Source organism: Gallus gallus, chromosome 14 (genome assembly GCF_016699485.2).
Source record: "Gallus gallus isolate bGalGal1 chromosome 14, bGalGal1.mat.broiler.GRCg7b, whole genome shotgun sequence".
Classification (NCBI taxonomy): Eukaryota; Metazoa; Chordata; class Aves; order Galliformes; family Phasianidae; genus Gallus; species Gallus gallus.
Window position 1 is genome coordinate 10,663,040 of NC_052545.1, and position 22,640 is coordinate 10,685,679.

At 38.6% G+C, this 22,640-nt stretch overlaps 1 protein-coding gene across 3 annotated transcripts in view; it reads right to left on the bottom strand.

Annotated features, from left to right (window-relative positions):
• Positions 1–22,640, bottom strand: part of METTL22 (methyltransferase like 22) — a 660,197-nt gene that overhangs the window by 542,520 nt on the left and 95,037 nt on the right. For 2 of the 3 annotated variants that reach the window (XM_046900663.1, XM_046900659.1), the window contains exon 2: positions 18,283–18,365. The exons of the other annotated variant lie outside the window; for it this stretch is intronic. The gene's annotated coding sequence lies outside the window, so the exon portion shown is untranslated. The remainder of the gene's footprint in view (positions 1–18,282; positions 18,366–22,640) is intronic. 3 annotated transcript variants of the gene reach the window in all.

Genomic DNA, 22,640 nt, shown 5'->3' on the forward strand with positions numbered 1-22,640 from the left:
TCTGACTCCTTAAGAAGGTGGTAGTCTTAACAGCTTGATTAGAACAGTGAGTTTTCATTAATGATTAAATGCTCTTAAGGTAAGAGACAGAAGTAGTAGTCATCTGGTTACTCATGACCCAGAAAATTCTGATTCAAACCCCAAGTCTGACTAATAAAAAGAAGAAAAGGGAAGAAAATAGCAGCTTTCCCTTAAATAAATGGGCTATGTTTCTAGCACAATTTTTCAATTTGGCAAAAAGAAGCAACCTTCCCTGCTTCAAGATTATTTACTGCTAGTCTTTGTTAGCAAAGTCATTTATTTTCCTCTTGCTATACTCCCAAATGTTACATTGTGATGCCTTTCCTCTTCCCACTCAGGTTCTGAAAGGGTTGAGGAGTTGAGATTGCTGTTTGCCCAGTGTCTTATTAAGACTCTGGACAGACAAATGAGGCTGAGCCAAGTCGCTCTAACACACAGCACTTGCAGATGAGGGTGGCTTTATGAAGTACTCCAATGACACACCATCTGACAGGTTTGCTGCAGAGGTCACAACTCCTGTTTTGCACTCACAAGCCTATAAACCCACCATTCTCTTTGAAACCCTGAAGATAACCGTCTCCTAAGTGTTATGACATTGTTTGAGACAGACAACCAAACAAAAATGTGCCAGAGGTGCCTGACAGAAGCACACAGATAAAATAAAACCCATTGCATGATGGGTGAGGTGAGTCCACCCTGCAGATACCATCTCCCATGTCTACACAGCCTCTCCACCTTCAAATGCTTTACAAGACACCTCAGTGAAAGAACTTCTTCAATCTCTTCATTTAAAAATCGATAACCTTCAAGCTTCCACAGCCTCCTTTGAGACCAAGGTAAATAAAATTGAGGGAAAGCTGGAGGGATTTGAAAAGCAATGGAGTCAATTGAAACCCAAAGAACAAAGAGGAATTCTGTAATAAAAATCACAACAGAGAAAAAACTGTGTTTAAACGTTATACAGCTCCTGAAAGATTCAAGTCTTTAGAAAAATCAACAGCATTGCCACCGTGCTTACTGCTCTGAGCATCGCCATGGAAAGCACCAACACCACTGGAAATTCATGGAAAAATCGTAAGCATATCTAATGACAAAGCCCTCATTAAATGGAGATTAAGTAGCAAGGGTTACTGTATTCATCTGTATGAATGTTCAAGGCACAGACACTGCAGAGGAAGAACATAATGATCATAGGAAAAGCATGTAACTGAAAGAAGGATTTTAGCAATGACCAAAGTTAGAATACAGATGGAGACAGGCATCTTACCACTCCATAAAACCTTGTCAAAGGACAGAAAGTTACTTATTTTGGAGTGGGAAAAAAATATAAAATAACTGCGCATCGATCTTCTGTCCTGCCAAATTGAGATTACCACTCCTACAACAAGAAATGCAACACTGCTGGGAAGCAGGAACAGAACACTGTTTCACACAGACATGAAAAAGAGGCACTGGGAGGACATTAGATGGCTAAATGTATTTTAAAAAAACATCCTCTCTTATCACTTTGTTTCATAACTTTTCCATGGGAGATCTACAAATGTGTGATAGTCCTTGAAAAACCTATTTGTCTTCTCATCCATTGTGGAGTATTGGTGGAGTCCCTCACATGCTAGAATAAAGGAATAAACTCAGCTAGAATAATGTGAAAGGTTAATTAGCATCAATCGTGGTAAAGCTGGTAAGTTCCGACTGGCAAACTAATCTCATTCCTAAACCGCACTTTCAGAGGACCTCTTTTTATATTTCCCATATGGTAGGATTTGAAAATTGCCGCTTGAACTAAGAGCTTTTACTAGAACATATTGATAATATACCTTGTCAAGTATCTTGACATTATTTATCATCAAAAATCATTATATACAGCTACAAAACAACAAACAAACACATGACAATTTCCTGTGATAAAAGACTGCACACTACTACTGTGAAACAGAAAGAAAAAGAAAAGGAAAGGGGAATAAAGAACTTAATAAACCATCCTTCCTGCTTCAGGGAGAACGTTAGGATACTTCATTTCCACCTGCACTCATTGGTTCAAGAAAAATCCACATCTTTGATAACCTAGAGTGAAAATGTCCTTGCGCGTCTGAGCTAGGTATATTTGTTTCTGTTGAACTGAGATAAGCTGGTGTATTGTACACAAAGGGAATGTAGTGCATGACAGTGCTGAGAAGGGTGACAGGAACAGTAGTTCAGGAGAAGACATGCTCAAAGATGAGTGTAGGCTAAGAGAAAACCTGGGAGACAAATTGATGTGAAACATAGTAGATCTGTATCAAACAATCTGAACAGATGATCTCGAGTAGTCTGATCAAGTGCTGGGGGTCTGAGGACAGATGAGACTCTGCTGTTGCTGAGTGGAACCCTCAGGACTCCCAGCCACGCGCTGCTGTGGGCCCTGGGGAAGGGCCAAGACTGAGCTCAATGTCCCCAGTCTTGTCTGAGCTGTGATGTTGCAGCCCTGCAGCAAGAGAACTGGCATCTGACAAAATGGGTTCTGAACCAGATCACAGCATCCTACAGATTTGCTTTGCTTGGTAGAATGGTTCGTATTTTGCACAATTTATATGACCTAAACATAACGTAGAACAGATGCAACTGAAAATATTTTGAAGCATAGGAATTAAAACAGCTTGTTTCTATCCCAGAAATGTAAATAGAGCATCTTCTTTGAGTACAAATTAAAAACCTCATAGTATAATTTTCCCTACGCATTAAAGACAGTCTTTATTTTCTACACCAAAACTAGGAGGGTATGGTTCTACCAGTGTCTTTGCTCCAAAACACTGGGGTTGATCAGAAAACTTGCAGAAACAGATCTTAAATATTGCTAATGATTTTGGTGTCTAGCACAGGCTCACGTTTTTGAGTTGGCTTGCTCCCAGTTTCTTCACTTGTGCATATATGAAGGCTTCTGTGGCTGGTGGGTTTGTTTGTGGTTCTTTCTTGCAATGTTTCGTTAACCTTCCTTTATGTATTTTTAATGAATACTACAAATAAGAAATGTGTAAACTCATCCTGAGAAGAGGCTATAATGTCTTCCTGTGCTTTTGATTCACTGCCTCATTTGCAAGATTGCTGCTTATTCACAAATTAATTATGCAATGGCATCTTTAGCTAATAAAGTCTAAACAAAAAACATTTAATCCAATTCATAGTTTTCTCTCAATCAAACCAAGTCTGTCAAACATAATTACATTACACATGCAAAGCAGGAATGAGCCAAGCATGTGCCACACCTGCTTAGCACATCTTCAGGCAGACGATATACAGTAGAAGAGCAGTTGGTAGCACAGATGGCAAAGCAAAGAAGACTTGTGAAAAATTTAGTTATGGAGTGTGGTTTGGTGCCTTTTACTGATGGGAAGGGTCAGATAGTGATCTCAGTTAACGTCAAACCCATCCTTCTGGTAACTTCAGGCTTGACAACTCTAATTTTGGAGACATAAAGCACAGGCTTCTTGTGCCTTCCAAAGGAACAGAGATTCACAGCAAACAAGGACTCATTGCTGGGTTCCAATCACAGCCATACATCTGGGGATGTGTGCTTTCCAATTTTTAATTATGGTATAGAGTCCATGTCATCCTTCAGGGTGAATCTAAACAATTTGTCTCCCCACCAACACCACTGTATATCTACATAAAGTAGATTATTTGGTAGTAATAAAGATAGCGGTCCTGAACATTTCAGAGCATTTCGGTTACAACTCAGTAAGAAGCCTGGTATTTCACTTTAGATCACCAAAATAAAAGATAAACAAGCAGCGGTGGGTAGCTTTTCAATTGAATGGATATGCTTAATTGTTAAAACAGACATACGATTTAACATTAACGTGTAATTTCTGGAAACTATATCAAGAGGTTGAGTTTATGAAAGTTGCTTTAGCTAACTATTCCATTGCATGCCCCTTTTTCTTGTTACCCCTGAAACAATCTCAACCATTTCATTTACAAAGTTAACACGTTGCAGGTGTCACAGCATCCAAACCCAAACAGTGTCTCACTCCATATTTCCTAAAAAATCTGATATCTAGCCTTAAACTTCCTGTGCACACAGAAACAAAAACAAAACAAACAACCAAACCAAAAACACACACAAACAGAAAAAAAAAAACAACCCTAAATAAGGAAAACATTTTTAAAAAATTAAAAAGCTAAACTTATTCAAAACTCTTTATATCTCATATCTTAGTTATTTGCTACTTCTTATCATGAAAAACTTGCCCTCTGCAGAAATCTTTTCACATCTGTTAGGAATAGTCTGTATTTTTTATCGTGCTGAAGTTACAAAAGCATGGAATAAAAACACTGTAGATAGCTACTTTGACAACATCAACAGATTCCGTTCACCACAAAACACATAAATATCCTTATCTTTAAGGTTTTTTATAACTTTCTCCAGCCTTGCCCAGCTCTAGGGAAACATTAATTTCACCATATAGGTTTTCTGTCCTCATAGATTAGGACAACTACTAAAGAAGATCTTAAGTTAAAAGCCACAGAGGATACAACAATAAGAGAACCGTAAGAAAAAAAAAGGGTAAGTGGGTTTCAGATCCTTTACTGATTTCTACAAAATGTTTTCTCCCATTTCTTCTGTTTGCAGTGGCTAACCAAAAATAATGAATAGCACAAGATTTTACATGCACTTACACCAGCTCATGACACTCAGGACAGGATGGCCTTTTCCGTTACATGTGCCCCTGCAGTACTGCATCTCCACAGCCCTGGTCTGTGCCACACCAATCACCTGGTGCTAACTGGTGACAGCTGAGCATGAGGGAGCCAGTGAGCAGCTTCCAAAGCTGAATTCAGAGAGGAAGAGGAGAAGAATGTGTGCCCTTCCTCAGCTAAATGAACAAAGTCGGTTTTGGGTGCTCCACTTGCCTTCAACACACATTGAGCTGTGCCCTACTGGCTCCGAGACTTTAGTAACTGCAACATAATTTAATGGAAAAAGTTGCTTATTAAGAAATATTTCTAATAAGCATTTTAAGATTTGGTTCCAAGTTGGCATTTGTGCATCAAAGCAGAATACAGCTAAATATCTGAATAATTATTTAGGTGTTGTACAGTAGAAACAATGGACTTGTTTTGACTGCTATTTCAAGTATGACATTAGAGGAGCTCCTTCTCCACTGAAGTCTTCCTCCTGCCTTCAAACTTGTTTCTCACTTACGTGACCAAAATGCTAACAAAGTATTCACACGCTATTTCCCACAGGTGTAGGTGCACTAAATGGGGGCTCTGCAGAATCAAGGACTGGGAAAATGGTATTGAAAACAGTACATCTTCAAATAACTTCTTCAGTAGTCATTCCCCAGACTGCTAAATTTTCAAATCTATTAGCGTGCTGCCAAATTCAAAAATATTCCAGTGCAGAATATTTTGTCTGCTACTCTCCAAGGATGCTTGACCAGAGGGCTGTGAGCAAGAGATGGAAAACTGTCAGTGGAACTAAAAAGATAGCAGCAAATAAATAAATAAATCACAAACCTTTTTCGGGGATTGAATACAAAAATTTTTCAGAGGAAAATACACTGGGATTTAACTTAAACAAAGTTTAAAGAAACTCACAAAGTTTAAATTACTGAGTGAACAACAAATGTCCTGGGAGAATCCTTATGACAGCACAAGTCAGAAATAAATCAGCAGAAAGGAATACGTATGTTTTTCAGGGAAGAGAAATCTCAGTGCCATCATAAGTATTAGAAATAAAAAAAAAATTAACCAGACGATCCTATGCAGAAAGCATATCTGTTCCAGAGCCTCAGCTCTGCTGAAAGACACCGAGATGAACCAGCAAGCAGAGCTATAAAACCAGAATCCCAAACGAATAAATAAAAAGGCCATCTTCTGTTTCAGAAATCAGCAGTCCCATAACACATTGCTCCATAAATTTCTTCCCCACAGACTGGAGAGAGAATGTTCTTGACTAACAGATCTTTCTTGCTGAAATATCACCTGGGAGGTATAGTACTCACTGGCAGGCTTGCACCATCTGCTTACTGAGGCTCTAGTGAAGTAAGCAGCATAAGTGTTTCACGTTTGCATAGCACTGATTTAAAGGAAATTGTGTCTGTTTTTACTTTGTCACAGAGGGGCATTTATAGAAAGCCAAGGTTTACAGCACATTATTGTCTCAACTGTGCACTATTCCAAATGAAGCTTAGCAAATATTTTCCTAAATACAAGAAATGCTTTTTATCTGGTATTTATATTTCAGTCTTAACTAGATCAGAGCCAGCAAAGTATCAATCAATAAATTTTAACACTCTTCATGCTTGGCCATAGATTACACTGACAGCTGTTTGAAGTGTGGCCATGGGGCTGCAGTTTGGACACTAAAATCTCTTTTTTTTTTCCTTTCTGCTTCCAAGTAGCACGGTCCTGATGTCTTTGGGTATTTCTACTGGGTGCAATGGAGCACAGCACACAGAGCACCAAAATAAGACCATTTAGAGCCAGAAGCAGCTTGAATATGGAGATTTACATCGAGCGAGGACTTAATCGCTTTCCTGAGACAAGATGATTAGCATGGAATGCAATGGTACCGTGCTGAGGATGGACTGCTGTAAGAACCCACAGGATATTGGTGCATCTTGCTGCAGTGAATTCGGATAGCATTAACAAACCTGAAAACAACCTGGATAGCATTTCACAGCGCTGTACTGTCAGGCAGACATTGCTGTTGCAGCCAGTTACACCATGCTTTTGATAAGAATGCAGCAGAGAGTTAATTTTTAAAAGAATAATCCCAATTTACCCAATCTTCAGCCAGAACTATTCATAAGTACACTAAAAAGGCATGAGTTTATTACCTCCTCTAGGTGGAAGGTAAGATATGTTCAAGCTTTAAAGTGAAACAAAGACCTTCACTATCTGAGCTCACAGCCTTTGGATTTCACAGAGGATCTGGGATTTTTCCCAACCAGAAACAGGTACTAAGCGGTGTGATATTTCACTTTTTAATGTTTTCACTGATTATATGAAGCACTAAAATAACAGACAAGTATACATTCTCCTACCTTTAATATCACAGTTTAAATAAAAATGCTCTGGATAGAATGTATGAGATGTAGAGTATCCAAATCTGTCTTATCATTTTGTGGCAACAATCACAAGACTTTTGTTTCACTTGAAAGGCAGATTCTGTAAGATCCAGAACTTTTAATGAAAGTGTTACCTCTCAAAGAACAACAAAATATTCACATACACTTAAAACTCAAGAAACATACAAGGAAAGCATCTGCAAGCTTAATTTTTCACTAAGCTTTGTTTTCTTTGTACCTATATAATGTTTTTTGAATGTCTGAAGTTATGAATTCATCCCTTGTTGCATGACTAACTGCTTCACATATTTATGTATAATTTAAGTATACATTCCCAGTGGTGATGTTGATGTGCACAACCATAATCATGTGTGCAAATATCTGTCAGATAAGTATCTCCTCAATTTCAAACCTCATTTTTAATAACTGATGCTTTTATTTGGAAACAAGATTGTTGGAAGATGACTCTTTACTTAAAATCTCTCTATTTTTTAGCCAGGTAAATGGACCAGGTTTGAAAAATAGATAAATAAATAAAGTGGGACCCAACTGCAACAAAATATGGAACCGGCTATGCAAAGTGTTTCGGTTCTTTTAGTATTTCATGTTATTCTACCAAAAGGCATTTTTGACAGCTTTTTAGGTCAAAATATAGCCAAAAGCAACTTCCATTAGAGCTATATAGCAATGTTTCCTAAACCTCCAAGTAAAGCATGAAATAGATTTTTGCCTGGTCCCACCAAGGGCTAATGTCACCCCTTCTGCATGGCTGGAGGTGGAAAACTAAGCTGGCTGTCATTCACATCCCAGGCTTCTTCGACCCTCCCACAGATCAGGCTCTTGCACAATCTGGCAGCTCTTCAACAAATGAAAGGAGAAACTTGCATGCGGCTATGTCCTGCTGATGCTCAACTGATGGAAAACATTTAATTGTACAACTATAGAATTTTAATAAGTATTGATTGTATCCCTGTCTAGAGAAGACTGCGGATCTTGTCAAACCAAAGTGAGCACAGGTTAATGCAGGTTTTTCTACTGACCCATTTGTCTCTGTACTAAGTCCATTTATTCTCTGTCTATTGGAAAAGCACCAAACGATGCAAACATATTCCAAAGATTTGTAAATTATGAATGCATAATAACACTCACTGGTTGATGTGAAATAAAAGTCTCAACAGTCACATACTGCTTTATGTCAGGCAGTAAAAAGTTAAGCTAGTAAACACTTCTCAAGATGCAGAGAATGCCAGGGGAGAGGAGAAAAGAAAGAATTTTGTCATTCCTAAACCTATACGAAGGGTTTTTCTGGATTTGTGTGCTGCATTCCTGAAATACAAAGATAGGCCTACAAAATTGCTCAATAACCCTGTACGCAAAAGGAAGATGGTGACAGCTGAAAAAGATGTTTGTACAAAGGATTAAGGCCAGTATTTATCTTCTTGGCAAGAATATCTACATGAAACACGAGAGTAATGATACCATACTCTACAAACCACTACAAAAACAAGATCAAAGGAATTGCATAAATACACCTATATAACATCCATCACATTAATGAGAAAGTAGAGACAAATGCGATTTACTGTTACACTTGGCATCTATTGACTATGGAAGAAAGTTAGACACTGTAGAGACAGATGCTACCCTCAAGCCCTTGGAAGACCAAGCATCTGAAATCATTTGCAGTAACATGCAAAAGTTCATCCGTCCAACAAAGAAGCATCTTTCAGGCTTGGCAGACCACCAAAAGCAAAACTGAATGCTATAATCATCTTAACTGCAATCTTTTCAGCTTGGTATAAAAGGACCTACTTGGGAGGCTGTTCTTGCACAGGAAATGATGCTAGAGTCTCAGAAAGACTCCACTTGTGTAAGATTTGAGTGTCATATCCAAAACTGAGGAAGAAGGTAATGGTGGCTGGGCTAAACTGATATACTAGCAAACTGAAAAGCACCAGTTTAACATCAAATGCAGTGGAAGTAAAAGGCCTTTTCTTTTGCATCAATAAATAGACCAAGTTATAGGAAATACTGCTCAGGGTGTTTCTAAAGTGATGGAAAGGTAGTAAAGGGAAATCAGCATATACTTTGAAATGTAAACTATTTCACATGATAAGATCTAAGCTGGTAGAGAAAGTACCCAGGTGCTGTTTAGGTAAACTGAAATGAATTTTTAAATGCAAGTAGCAAGTGTTAACTTAATTCCCACTTCCAAGCTTTTATATGCTTTACTCCCAACTTTTCCACCTGAAATTATGAGTTGTTTTTAAAGGTAAAAATCAAAATTCCTCTCGAAGTAAGATACAGGTGCAAGATAGCAGATTTTTTTTCATTTTTAATTCCAGAGTTCTTTAAAGCAAATTTTTCCTCATAAGACACATCTTATGGCATTATGTGTTTAGTTTTTATTAAATTCTAAAGGTAAACATATCACTTTTATGCAGTTTTGCTCAGAGCCACTAGCAATCACCTATTTTAATTTTTTTTATGTGGTCAACCAAAAATGCTTTTCAGCCAAGAGATGTATACAGAGGAGAAATGTTTTTGGTTTTTTTTCTGCTAGAGTTACAAGACAAAGATGCAAAAGGCCTAGGCTGCACAAGAAGCCCTGAAGAAATGGTTGTTAATGAATGCAGTGGTGAGCACAAAGTGATAAAATGTCACGTAAAATGTATGTGTTTTCCCAGAAAACAAACTGAAGGAAGTAAGGTTCTACAGAGAATGGTATCGTTGCAAAGGGAAGGCAGCAGATGGGTAGGAGTGGGCCTTGAGTCTCACAGATGTGAGTCAAAGTGATGGCTGTACAGCCTGCCTCAAGTCAATATCACAAAGACATAAAATACCCACAAAAGGATGAGGCCGTTAAACACCCGCTTTTGCAGGATAACCCATTCAGTGTTTGGCATGAAGCTGTCTCAGTGTTCTCAGCTTTCTAACTCAGATGAACGCCAAAGGCCTTCTGCATCTGTGTCATATCCTTATGTCAGCAAATGCCTGGCAATATTTGCAGTGCCTGACAAAGACTGGAAAAGGCACAGTATGAAAATGTACGCATTTCAAATGTTGCCTCCACGTTTTTATTACCAGACCTGAAAACAAACCAGCTCCAATGGCACCAACTCCAGATACATAAAACGAACCAAAGTTACTGCTCTCCCAGACTGGTGATGGTCGCAGCTCTGCTCCCCAGCCTTAGCTCTGCAGCTGCTTGTTGTCAGGGTGGAAAGCACAAGCCCTGGCATAGCTGCTCTCCCTGTGCTCTGGATGGCTGCTCAGCACATCGAGGTAATTGACTCATCTTGGCTCAGCCATAACCTCAATCAGCTGGACCATCTCATTTTCCCCACAGCCAAGAAATGCTGCCGCTCTAAATATTAGGGCAGCAGCCAACTTGTTTTCAGAGGAAACCTTTCTGCAGAATATCCCTCCGAATCCCTGGGAATTAGCTGGAAGTTTAAATGTTTCTTTTGAGAGAAAATACCTTTTCCAAGAAGGGAAAATAAAGGTCATTTTCTGCTGTCTTTCTGAGAAATCTCCAGAAGAGAAAGCCAAACCCCAAAGCAACAACGCTGGGAGCAAGTGAAAGGTAAAAACAAACATTCTGAGTTAAACTTGAGCCTCATGATCAGTGAATTCACAGTCAAAATACTTCTGCACTGGATTTGAAATTCACCATAGGTTACTTTCATCCCAGTTCAGAGTTGCAAAATGGAAATCTCAGTTTTAGATATTTGCATATTTGGGGGTATTTGAATTCACAATACCCATGTCATAGAATCATAAAAGCACTAAGGCTGGAAAAGACCTGCAAGATCATCAAGTCCAACCATCCACCTACCACAAATATTTCCCCACTAAACTGTGTTAATATAAGCATCAATATAAACGTTTCACCTCTCTGGAAAAGTAACACTGTTGGGTCTTGTTTGTTTGTTTTTATATAACAATTGTGGTTGTGAATGCAGCCAACCTTAAATAAACTTTGCTTATTTGTAGGTATTAAAGTGAGCAAGGTTTTTTTGTAAATTTCAGTCACCACAGTCATTACTCACAGCTGCATCTGGGTTCAGGATTTGTGTGGCACACAGTGAACTTCAGCAAAAAAAAAAAAAATCCAGTTAATTTTAGGAATTGACACTGATGCAAAAACTAAAATTGAGCTCAAATTCAGACTGCCACAATCCTTACAGAATAGCGGAGGCTACTGTTAACCCGGTCCTTCAGTAAATGCAAGCTTCAAGTATTAAAATGAAGTTCTACTCACATCAGTAAGGGCATTTCTTGAAACAACCTTCCAGTTGTCTTAAACTGTTCTGATACCTTCAGTGCTCGGATCAGCTAACTCAGAACATCCACACATTTCAGTGTATAACTGCTTTCCTGTAATGCTTCAGACCTCACTCTACCCCTGAAAAGGCTTTCCTATGCCATTACCAATGTGACTCAGCCCATGGAGGCTGTTGTAATTCTACTGCTGTGCCAGACGCTGATGACAGGAGACATAAGCTCAGTCCCAGCACGTGTCAGCAGTGCTCCCTCTGTTTGCAGTCAGTGGTGCTTAAGGGTCCCAAAACTAACCCAGATGTTCTGATGAAGCTGATTGTAAATGGTTTTCCTAAGCCTTTCCTTAACATTTCTTATGTTTCCAATATCAGCAAAAAAGATAGGGCAGTGTGAATCTTTGTTCAACCAGTTGTACCAAGGGCTGAACTTCTAAGGGAGAGGGGAATCCCTTCCTTCAAGCAAGGCAGAGGCCTCTGCACTGTGCTTTTCACTTATCTGACAGGAACTATTGCTCGTGATGTATCTCATTTCTGAGCAGACTGGGCATGTCCTTTCCCTTCCCACAGCTCCTTGGCCAAGCCTCTGCGTTATGGTTCAGCATATCTCATCTTCATTAACCAATTTTCCCTGTTACGCACAAACTAAACGCTGTAGTTAGATACTCACACCCACACATCATCTTCCCTGGACAGCAGGGTCTCCCAGCCCCACATATCTGGCTCCTGTCTGGTATGGAGTGAGCACAGAGCCTGCCAAACCACCATCCTGTCACAGCATGTACTGCCAAAACATTTCAGTCAAGCTTTGGTATCTTCTATAACACTGGCATAAATAATTACAACTCAGAGAAGAAAAGCAGCTTTTCAGCTGGTGCATTACAAAAAGGAAAATAATATTTTCCTTCAGAGGCTGGAGAAGATTATCTGCCCCCACTGCTGCTGGCTTTTATTTTTGAGGACGGAGAAGAAGAAGAAAGTGCTAGTGCTTTAGCAGGCTGTAGTGCTCACAGACTGTGACCCACACAGGTTCTGACCCTCCAGCACTGCCCTTCATGTGAACACAGCACATTTCTCCCTCTTTCTGATTTGCCTCTGGGATTTTCAACTAATCTGGACTAATCTGCCTTTTTTTTTCTTTTTTTCCCTTCCAGCCTTCCTCTCTCATACAGATCTCATCAGATGATGTCCCCATAAGCATATGGATCATATTAGCAAAATTCAGCTTCTGAAAACACATTGTGGTGTGCTAAATTTATCCTTTGGTTTGGAGAACCTCATTTCTTATTGCAACACACTGAATGTCTCCTAGTAAGTCACCTATACAATGTGATATGAATGTACGACTGTATTGGAAAAGATTTCTTCAGTTATGGGAATAAAGTTCTGCAACCAAGCTTCCAAAACGGCCACTAAGAGATACTGAAAGCTTGCAATAGGATTATCACTGATACCAAACAGTATCATTGTTCTGCAACACACAGCATTTCCCTCTGAGGCATCTCACGCTCTATCACAGAAAACACTCACTAAATGATGATTGCTTTCACTTCAGTTCTGCTAGGAATTCTAACTGGGAAAAAAAAATTACTGGAACACTTCTAATAGGATTTCTAATATAAAAACACTCCACATGTAAAAATCAAAACATTTTGTAGGCGTGTGTTGATTTCAACAAGTTTTTGATAGGATCTGGGCAGATTTCCAGGAGAAACCTATCTGATGTACTGCCAGCCTCACTGTCTGTTGTTTAAGCCCAACAGCTGTTTACCTGGTGGCCTTCCAGAGCCCAGCTCCTGAGTACCACACATCTTGCGTGTAGGGATCAAGGAACACAGTGCTCCTTATCCATAAGGAAAGGAAAAAGCACTCTTCAATCCCTGAACATGTTGGGCACTTATACGCTGAGATATTTCTTGCCTTTCTCCACGCAGCTGCTATGTAGCTGTGCTGAGAAGTGTACAAGTTACACAGCAAGGGACTGCAGCATAAAGGTATTCTCATGCTGCAAAAGAAACGTGATCACAAATTATCATTAACACCTAGTTGCAACTGCCTATTTATTACAGCTAGCATGTATACCTGAAAACTTTTACTCAAAATAAATACCAATATGTACACGCTTATGCATGCATGCATGTAAGCTGAGAGAACGCATTTCATCCTCTGTTGCATAAGAGGAGGTCTATTTGGTGCAGCCTTGTGAAAACTAGGCAAGAGATGCAAAGCAAAGAAGCTACAGAAGCTGGCATTATTTCCACTTAATCAGTATGAAATCATTATAGCTTTGCTATGAAAATGAAACAGCCCTAGTCATACAAGATACATCATGACACAGAAAAATTAGAAAACACTGTGAGCACTGCACAGCAAGATTTGTAAGCCTGCCAACAGAATCACAAACTCGCACAGCTCTAATTTGTCTAGGAAAAAGGGGTGTTTAATTGCTGTGCATAATAAACTCACAAACGTCAGAGAGCAGCCATGGATAACATGCACAAGTAGATTTCAGCTGTAGTGCTAAGGAAAAATCAAAGTGATTTATTTTGTATCTTGATGTTAAGACCAATAAATCACATTAAAGCAAAATGACCAAATTTCCCTAAGTGCTCAGCACTCAGCAGCTCTCGCTGGCCTCGCTTTTGAGCTCTCTTCAAAATGCATTCATTTCATTTAGGTATCTGCAGGGTACAGCAGCATGCAGCTTTACCTGAGCTGCGACGGTCTTCACGAGAAATAGATTTTTAGCATGACCAATTAGCCCATACAAAGCTGATCTAATGTAGCTCTCATGCTTCTAGCGCCTGAACTACTTTATTGAGAGCTAACTCTGGTCAGTCTTCTCTCTTCTCCATGTGCAAATCCCCCAAGCATCAGCTGATAGCTTTCAAAAGTCTGTCTGGTTTTTGTTGCCTAATGAGAGTCTCTGGGGGTTAGACCTTGTACAAATACCTAGTCAGAAATTCATCTTTGTTCTGCTCCTTGCTACTGCCAGTAGAGATCACCAGATGTCTGATGTGTACACAAATGGGCTTATTTTAACGTTATGTTTGTATCTCAGAGTTTACTTCTTTTCATCACAGTGTGAATTGAGAGAATACAATGGAGCCAGTCTACTAGAAAAGGATATGAATTTTGTCATAGGGAGGCCACCAGCCTGCAATTAGCCTAAAATCAATACTCCTCACAGTTGCTTCTCAAGATAATTTTTATTGATAGCTGGAGAAGACATTTTCATGTAAACCATTCTGTCAGGCAAGGAAGCCTTCTTTTGCTGGGGTACTCTCCAGGTCATGGTTTAGCCCACTGCAACAGACCATCGCAGTGAATGCTTTAGAGTACACTGTGCACAAACCAACTTAATCTACTCTGTAAGCAATTTGGGTTTAATTGGTTTTTCTTTTTCTAATCATCTAACCTTACTTCCCAGATAAGATGTCTAAGACTTTATGGACTGGTTAATAAGGAACTTTAAAAACTTGTCAAAGCGCTGATATTTTGTCCTTGACAAAAACCAACTTAAGTTTAACAATTACTTCATTGTTACATTGCCTTCTTTGCCAGAATGGCTTCAAGGAAAAAAAAAAAAACACCAAAAAGCATTTGTTTCCATCCTGAGGTTACAAATCACTATCAATGGCTCAAGCAGTAGAATGACAAACCACTCTAACAGGGTATTCTGTGAGACTTCAGGCACATTCGGATCTATCACATTTCACAGAAGTCTGTTTGTATATGGCATGATTACTATCTGTATATGCCCTTTCTTTACTGCAAAGAGTTTCATGTATTATAATCAACACAAAAAACTCTGCCTGCAATTCCCCTAAAAAGTAATGGGGCGATCAATGAAGTTGAATATCATGATTTTTTCAACTTATTTAAAGCATAGGATTTATGTGAGAGTTGGACTACTGTTTATCTGATTTCATAAAGGATATTGTTGACTTGCAAAGCCTCCTAAAATAAACATTTCTAAATCAGCCGATTAGTATGAGCTTGAAATTAATAGCAGAGATCAGAACCTGACTTGTTGTCTAGGTTGAATATATAAGGCCCATCCTCATCCTCAGTGCCATTTGCATAAAAGTAAGAACGTTTTAGATCTTCCAAGTTCTTCAAAATTTACAGTCTTAGCAAGAATAATACCAGAAAATCATGGTAGCCTGTTCACTTTTTTATCTTAATGTCAGTCCCCAGTCTGAATAAAAATTGTGCACAACATGGAGAGAGTATTTCCCTTCACAATCACAAGGCTGAAAAAAAAGATTTACCCAAATATGAAAAAGATATTGCCATAATAAATACAGATAATAAATACATTCGTCCTTTTGTTCTAGTAGAAGGTGCACAGTTGGAGAAAGGAGAGGCTGGGGACTCAGGATTATTTAGTGAAGGGGACTGTTCAGCCATCTGTCCGTATCTGAGCAGATAGCAACCTCTCCCATTTGTGCTGGAATAATCTCTTTGCAACATCTTGCTAGATCAAGGTTGGTAATGAAAAACTGACTGAAAAACTGGGTTATAAAAGTCATGTTGAAGAAAGTTATTAGCAGAAACCTGTAACAGAGAAGACAGTTACAGGAGAGCATATTATGATGCTGAGAATACGAAGACAGATACAAACGGTGCCTCCCAAAACCCTTGCAAACTCGGAGAGTAAAATCATATTTATATTAGCTACTGACAGTTGGAAGCTTTTCTTTGAACACCACAAAAAAAGTACTGTATCTCAAATCAGTTAACCAGTAGGTAAAATATTCAACAAACTTTAAATGAAAACAGTTTTCAGTATTCTGAAATGTTATCAAAGTATACATAATAAGACCTAGTAAGAAAAGCTGAGTAAAGTATTTGTCAGAATCACTTGTTAAAAACTTTCATTAGGTGTTTTCATATCACAAAGCACAGAAAGAAAAGGCATAAGTTTTAGACTACTTCTGAGCATACTAAAAAGAATTCAAAATGGAATGTAGTTCTATTGCTTAAACAGGAGTTAAGCTGGCACAAGAAATACAAGAAATATAAAGAATATATGTCCTTTTTCTAAAGCAGATCTTTTTGGAAACCTGGAACCTACAATTTCTTGGAAACTGAAAGGTAATTGAGTCATTAGGGTGAGAAGATTGATTCGGGCATTCAAAGCATGATGCCGGTGTTTAAGCTTATAACCTGTGATTCAACTACAACCTTCTATCTTCCCGGCACTATTTATATGGCAAATAAATCAGTGTTATGGGATTTACATAATTGATCTGTATATAAGCTCCAAGTTAAAATAAAATGTTGCACTTCCTTTGTCAGAAATGGGAAAACATAAACTTCCATTTTGCAACGTTGTGAGCAAACAGATTTAAAGCTTGCATCTCAGAGCATATATGAATCACATCAGGTTGTGTGGTCAAACACATAAAAGGCTTGAAGTCTCCTAATGACTTTACAAGTCATCTTAAAGCCATTCAATTTAGATAACCTTTTCAGAATAATGGCTTCTAAAGCTGCAGTTCAGCACAAATCTGGCAATTTTACTGTACAGCACATCCACATCTTTGAGAAATGATCAAGGAAAGATTAAACCACTTCACAATAGGATAAACTATTGCTTCAACTTGCAGTTTTAAGTGAAGTACTATCAAGATCCTCTTGAAGAACCGTGCTTTAATATTTAGATTCTCTAGTACCCAGAATGCTGCTTTAGGTTTATCAGATTTACAATAAGAGAGAGAAGGGAGATTTACTAAGTCAATATTGCTTGCTAAACTACATTTCTCAGGCTGAGTTACAAGCACATTATGCTTTATAAATTAAACTGGACTGTCAAGATAAATGCATAGGCAATACAGTGCCATTTGTAAGTAAATGCCTCTTTATGTTTAAACAGGTTCTTATAGACCAAGAGGCTGAATTTCTTTTCCCTAACGACTTTATAAATCTATAAGCCAACGGAATAAAATGAAAAGGAAATGGACCATAGGTCTGTGTGAAGGATTGATAATTCAGACAGTACTAAGTGTACCAGAAATGATTGTTTTTCTTGTCTTTAGTTGGCTATCTTCTAATCATCATGGGGGGATAGGAGTAGAGATAAGAAAGGAATGGAATAAGCAGTAATTTTAACTTCTTAATTCTTCTTCTAGGAAAGACTGCCTTTGTTACTTGCATATCATATCCTGAGTTACAGATGATAGCACTAACTCAGCAGGTTACGTGTACTGCTGGGTATGCTGTGCTTACTGTGTTTCACCCTGCCACTTACAGTAGAATGATGCCCTACTGCAGGAGCAGAATGACTACAGATTAAAATTGCAGAAGCATTCACCAATTATCACCATTGAGAAGGGCATATCAGTTTGCAAACTGCATAGTAACAATCTCTTATCCCAGCCCCAACAGGCTATGTTCCATCTCCACCTGTTTAGATAAATGTTTCTGCATTGCCCATAAACATGCAGCAGAAATGCATCAGCAGCACAGATACATCCTGCAGCTGTTTGTGTGGCTGGACTGTGGCAATTCCACTGCAGGATGGTCTTCTCCTGGGTTATAGAGAATCTTTAATTTCTTTCTTGACCTACCAAATTAATGCCTGAAATAGTTATTTCTTTAATCTGTTTTAAAGTGCTGTAGCCATTCCAATGGGCAAGCAAAAAATAAGTGTCTTTGCAGCTGTGAAACACGTAAAAAGCACTGAAGCCATTGCTCAGCGTAAAATGAAGCCAGAGCCAGACAAGTATATGTTATTTCAGATTTCATTTTCAAAGATGGTAGACATTGCTTTTAAAGCTAATGATTCCTTCTCTGGCATTTAGCACCATTCAAGAACATATCCACACAATTTGTCTACACTCTCCGTAGCAAATACAAAAAGATATATGTAATTTATAAGGACACACTGTTATACACTTGGCAAGTCAATACAGACTCACAGTTTGCAGTGTATGACTCATTAGGTGTAGGCTGGTACGGCACATCCTACATTATGAAGCACTAACAATGCAGGCTCTGGAACCTGTGAAATGAAACAGAGACTGAAATTCGGTGCTGCCACAGAAACAGAGCAAAACTTACTTGGCTGCAATTGCTCAAAGAGCAGCTCTTCAGATCTCTTACAGGACAAACTATTTAAATAATACATCAAAACTTAATCTGTAAAGCCTTAAATCCTAAGATTTTGCTTACAGGGACCCCCTCCATACAGCAGACGCGCTCTATGCACTCTGTAAACTTTTAATATCAAAGTAGCCAGATGATGAGAAGGTTTATGCCTGCCAAATGAACTGTCCGTTGTACAGCTGCCAAGGACAGAAAGGAATTTCAAGATATGACTACGGCTTAATAACTGCATTGGGTTTACGTGTCATGGTGCTGGCAGCAGGGCTGCAGGGCCTCTGTGAGGAGAGGCTGGGGCTGCCCCATGCCAAACACAGCCAGTCCCAGGCCCCCACCACAGAAATAACATTCTTGCTTGACTGCACAGTTTAAATAAAGTGCACTGTTTGCACTATTTCCTCCATCCATGCTTTCAGAAGCTTTGTCCAGAAAGGAGCACAGATTAACAGGTGGAAATCTCTGGTCTGCGTGAAGAAGAAAAAGATAAGACTAACAGTTTTACATAGAATACTGCGAGAAAGTGAAACAAAGACCTTACATATCCAAAGCACTCTATTTTCCTGAGTCTGTAACAGCTCCCAAGAAACAGTCAGCCTGAGTTTCAAAGGGAAGATAGTGCAACTCAGTGAGAAGTCAGTGGAGGATGCGGCTAGAGCAGTAGTGACTGCAAATGCCACTATCAGGCGAGGCCTAGACAGAAAAAATAAGTACTGCAAGAAATTATTGCTTATTGCTGGGAATTAAAGTAATACTTTTTTTTTGTGTAGCCTGGAATAGGACAGTAGCATTTGTTGTAGTATGATTTACCTGAGTGACCTTGCAAAAAAAAAAAAAGAGGTATCTTATGTTCCAGATTTGTACAGCAAGCAGAGCAAGAGCACAATTCCTCAGGTTGTTGTGCCCCAGATGTTAAATGTGCTTTGTAAGGATCTTTGACATATTCTAATCAGAATATCTTAACTGAGGGAGCCATTTGCAGAAACTGGTTTTCAGAGTGGAAACAGTATCACAATTAAACCTAGCACATAGACAGAGGGCACCAATCATGAACTAGGGCAGTAGGAAACTGGATTTTATTTTCCTTCTCTCACGTTTATTGAGAGAATTTGGCCTGGTCTAAATATTCAGTACAAACACTCTTGGTCCTCTGGCACATAAAACACAACATAAGCACTTCCAGGAACTTGTACACTAAGTTAAATTTTGAGTGTATGCAAGGTGTTTATCACTCCTAAATGCCAGGTGCTGGTTTGCTGGAGGAGAATGGGAGAGAAAAAAAGCCTGCAAAATACCCACAGTACAGCATGCTGGGGTGTATGGCTGGAGTTGGAGCTGCAGAAGCCACAAACCACAGACACATCTGATAGAAGGGATGCACTGTCTTCATAAAACATCACACGTACTGCAGCCTGGCAGAAGGATTTTGCTGCTTTGTTCAAATGAGTCCATGAGTACACACAAAGCTTCCACAAGGCAGTTAGGAACTGTGGCAGAAGACAATATATAGTAGCCAACTAACAAAAGAAGCCAGCTACAGATAAGCAATCCAAGACCAAAATAAAAAGATGCTTAAACTGGTGTTTTCACTTGAAGAGGTGCTAATTTGAAAGAAACTACAGTGAAGTCACTGTAAATAGTCAGCTGTAAATGAGAATGGAATTTGGCTGTTATGTGAAGATACAAGAAAACATGAAGTTCAGTATCATAGACAAACTGTCATTATTTACCTTAGAAAGCTGCCACAGATAGGTTTAGCAATATTAAATCGACAGGGGTTTGGCTTATGTATTTTTTTCCCCCGACTGAATAGAAGTGAGAAAGTACATATACTGACTGATATTTTCTGAAATGTTGTCTCTTTTCTAAATAACTGCTTTGACCCAACATTGGATGAATTGCAATACTGAAGCTGAGTACTTGTATCTGATTGTCCAAATCTAAGGGCAAATATGGGGTGCAAAAATGTTTTGATTTGTATTGGAACAGAACAACCATACACAGTAACACCACAAAACAGTTTGTGCATGAGAAGACAAAGCTTTCATTTTTAAAATTTCTTTCTGCCCCATCAAGTATGTATTTGATCTCCTTGTAAGATAGAGAAAATAAACATCCTTACTGAAGCATGTGCTGAAATAGAACAGAGCGTTATTTTTTTTACTACTGCGTGGACTATATAGACATGCTAAAAGACAATATTTCCATGAAGAGTACGTAAGAACAGATTTGTTTTAATTTTTCATTTTGGACAATTCATCAGGAAATTGAGTTTTTTTCCTACTGTTTTTTTTTGTTTCACTTTATGCACTTGTTATGACACGCAATTAATACAAAATATTTCTGCATCCTCTCAGTCTAATTGTGTTTAGTTTTCAGTCTGTTTTAATCATGGCATTTTCACCCAGTACATAACTCCCTCAGTAGCAGTTCTAGTTGCAAAGAGAGGAGATGAGTGGCTCCTTTATACAAGGCTACATTCATAATGATCTGTGGAGACGTCGCTTTTCATCTACTGCCCTTTGATAAGGAAGCAGAGATTTCCCACTCAGCTGATTAAAACTGAGTGACTGCATAATCTTATAATAATCTCATCTATTACTCAAACAAAATGGTTACCTACTGCATCATAGTGGCTAATAAGAGAAAAAGGGCTCCATCCTATGTTGAGGTTTTGTAAATTGTCTGCTCTACCATATTCATGGTTAACTTATGCAGGATCTTGTCTCTGCCTTGTGTTTTTCCCTTTAGTAACATGACACAATCAATGGGAAACACTTTAAACTATCTACAGTAGACACTAGAATGTGGTAAACATAAAACAAAACTTAAGATCACTACAATACTTTAAGGTAGCTATGGGTAGCCCACCTTGTACTACATAATTTCCAGAAGCCTACAGAAAAATCTAAAGAGCACCACTAGCATTTTCTTAAGACACCATGCTATCACTTTCTTGTGATCAAATTCTCTCACAGAAGTGGAAAAATGAGAAGGGCACAATATAGGCCAACAAAAGTTAAGATATGGGGATCAATGAGTGCATATCAGAAGATGCACTGCACCAGTTTTCCTCAGTGGCCAGGATGGTATCTAGATCTTCTGGCAGAATACAGGCCACGTTGGCCTATAGACACTGTTCTTTTGATAAATGGAAGATGCAACTAACTTTGCTGAGAAAGTCTCTCCATTTCCAGACCCAAACACAGTAAAGGGGTGCCTGTTTTTTTCTGAGTGATCTTCTTTCGTCCAGAACAAAGAAATCTACCTTGCAGCTTTCTTTCCTTAAGTTTCTCATCAGCTTCCCTTTCATATTCTTGTAACTTGCCTTAAGTTAGTGCAGTAGCCAAAGTAAGGGCTTCCAGCTTGGAGGAACCAAACAGCAAGCATCACCCTCAGAAAGATGTGCTCATTTGCAGCCTCTTACAAAGCTCATCTTGGTATTAAATCTTTATTCCCTTGAATTTCTGCTTTATCTCATGCTCTAGGTGGGAATTATAACAAAATTCACTTGGTGATTGTAAGACATAATTGCTATCCTTCTCACTGCAAAATAAAGTCAATTAGCTCAGGTGTTATACACACTATCAGTGAAGAAGGACTTCCCATATATGCAGCCATTCCTGATGTGATGGACTATTTTTAAATTTAATTTGTATTGCAAGGTATTACAAACATCATTGTGCTTCTATAGCATAGTAAAGAAATCATGGAGATCCCTGATAAGCAACCTAGGATGAGAACAGAAATATCAATTTGCTACTTGTAAGGTTTGGGTCTCTGACTTAAAGCAACCATCACAAAACATAAACAAGGACTTTCTTAATTGTGGTCCCCTTACTTTTTAGCCGATTTTGAAATATCTGAGCCTAAAAACAATGAGATATTACTAGCATGTGTAAGTGACCACAAAGAAAAAGTCTTGTGCGTCAATGTATCTGGAGTTCTCAGTTTCCTAAAAATGCCTGAGATTCCTCATCCTTAATATTATGATACTCTTCTAGAAGTTTTGGAAGTAAAAATTAATCATGTCATAGTGTTATTGCTCATACTGTTCATACAGTTTCTAGCAACATGGTAACTTTAAATTTAAGCCACGCTTCCTGTAGGATTCTCCTGATTTCCAGGAATCTTTACTTTCCACTTTGTGTTGTATTAAGATATCAAAATAGCTGGA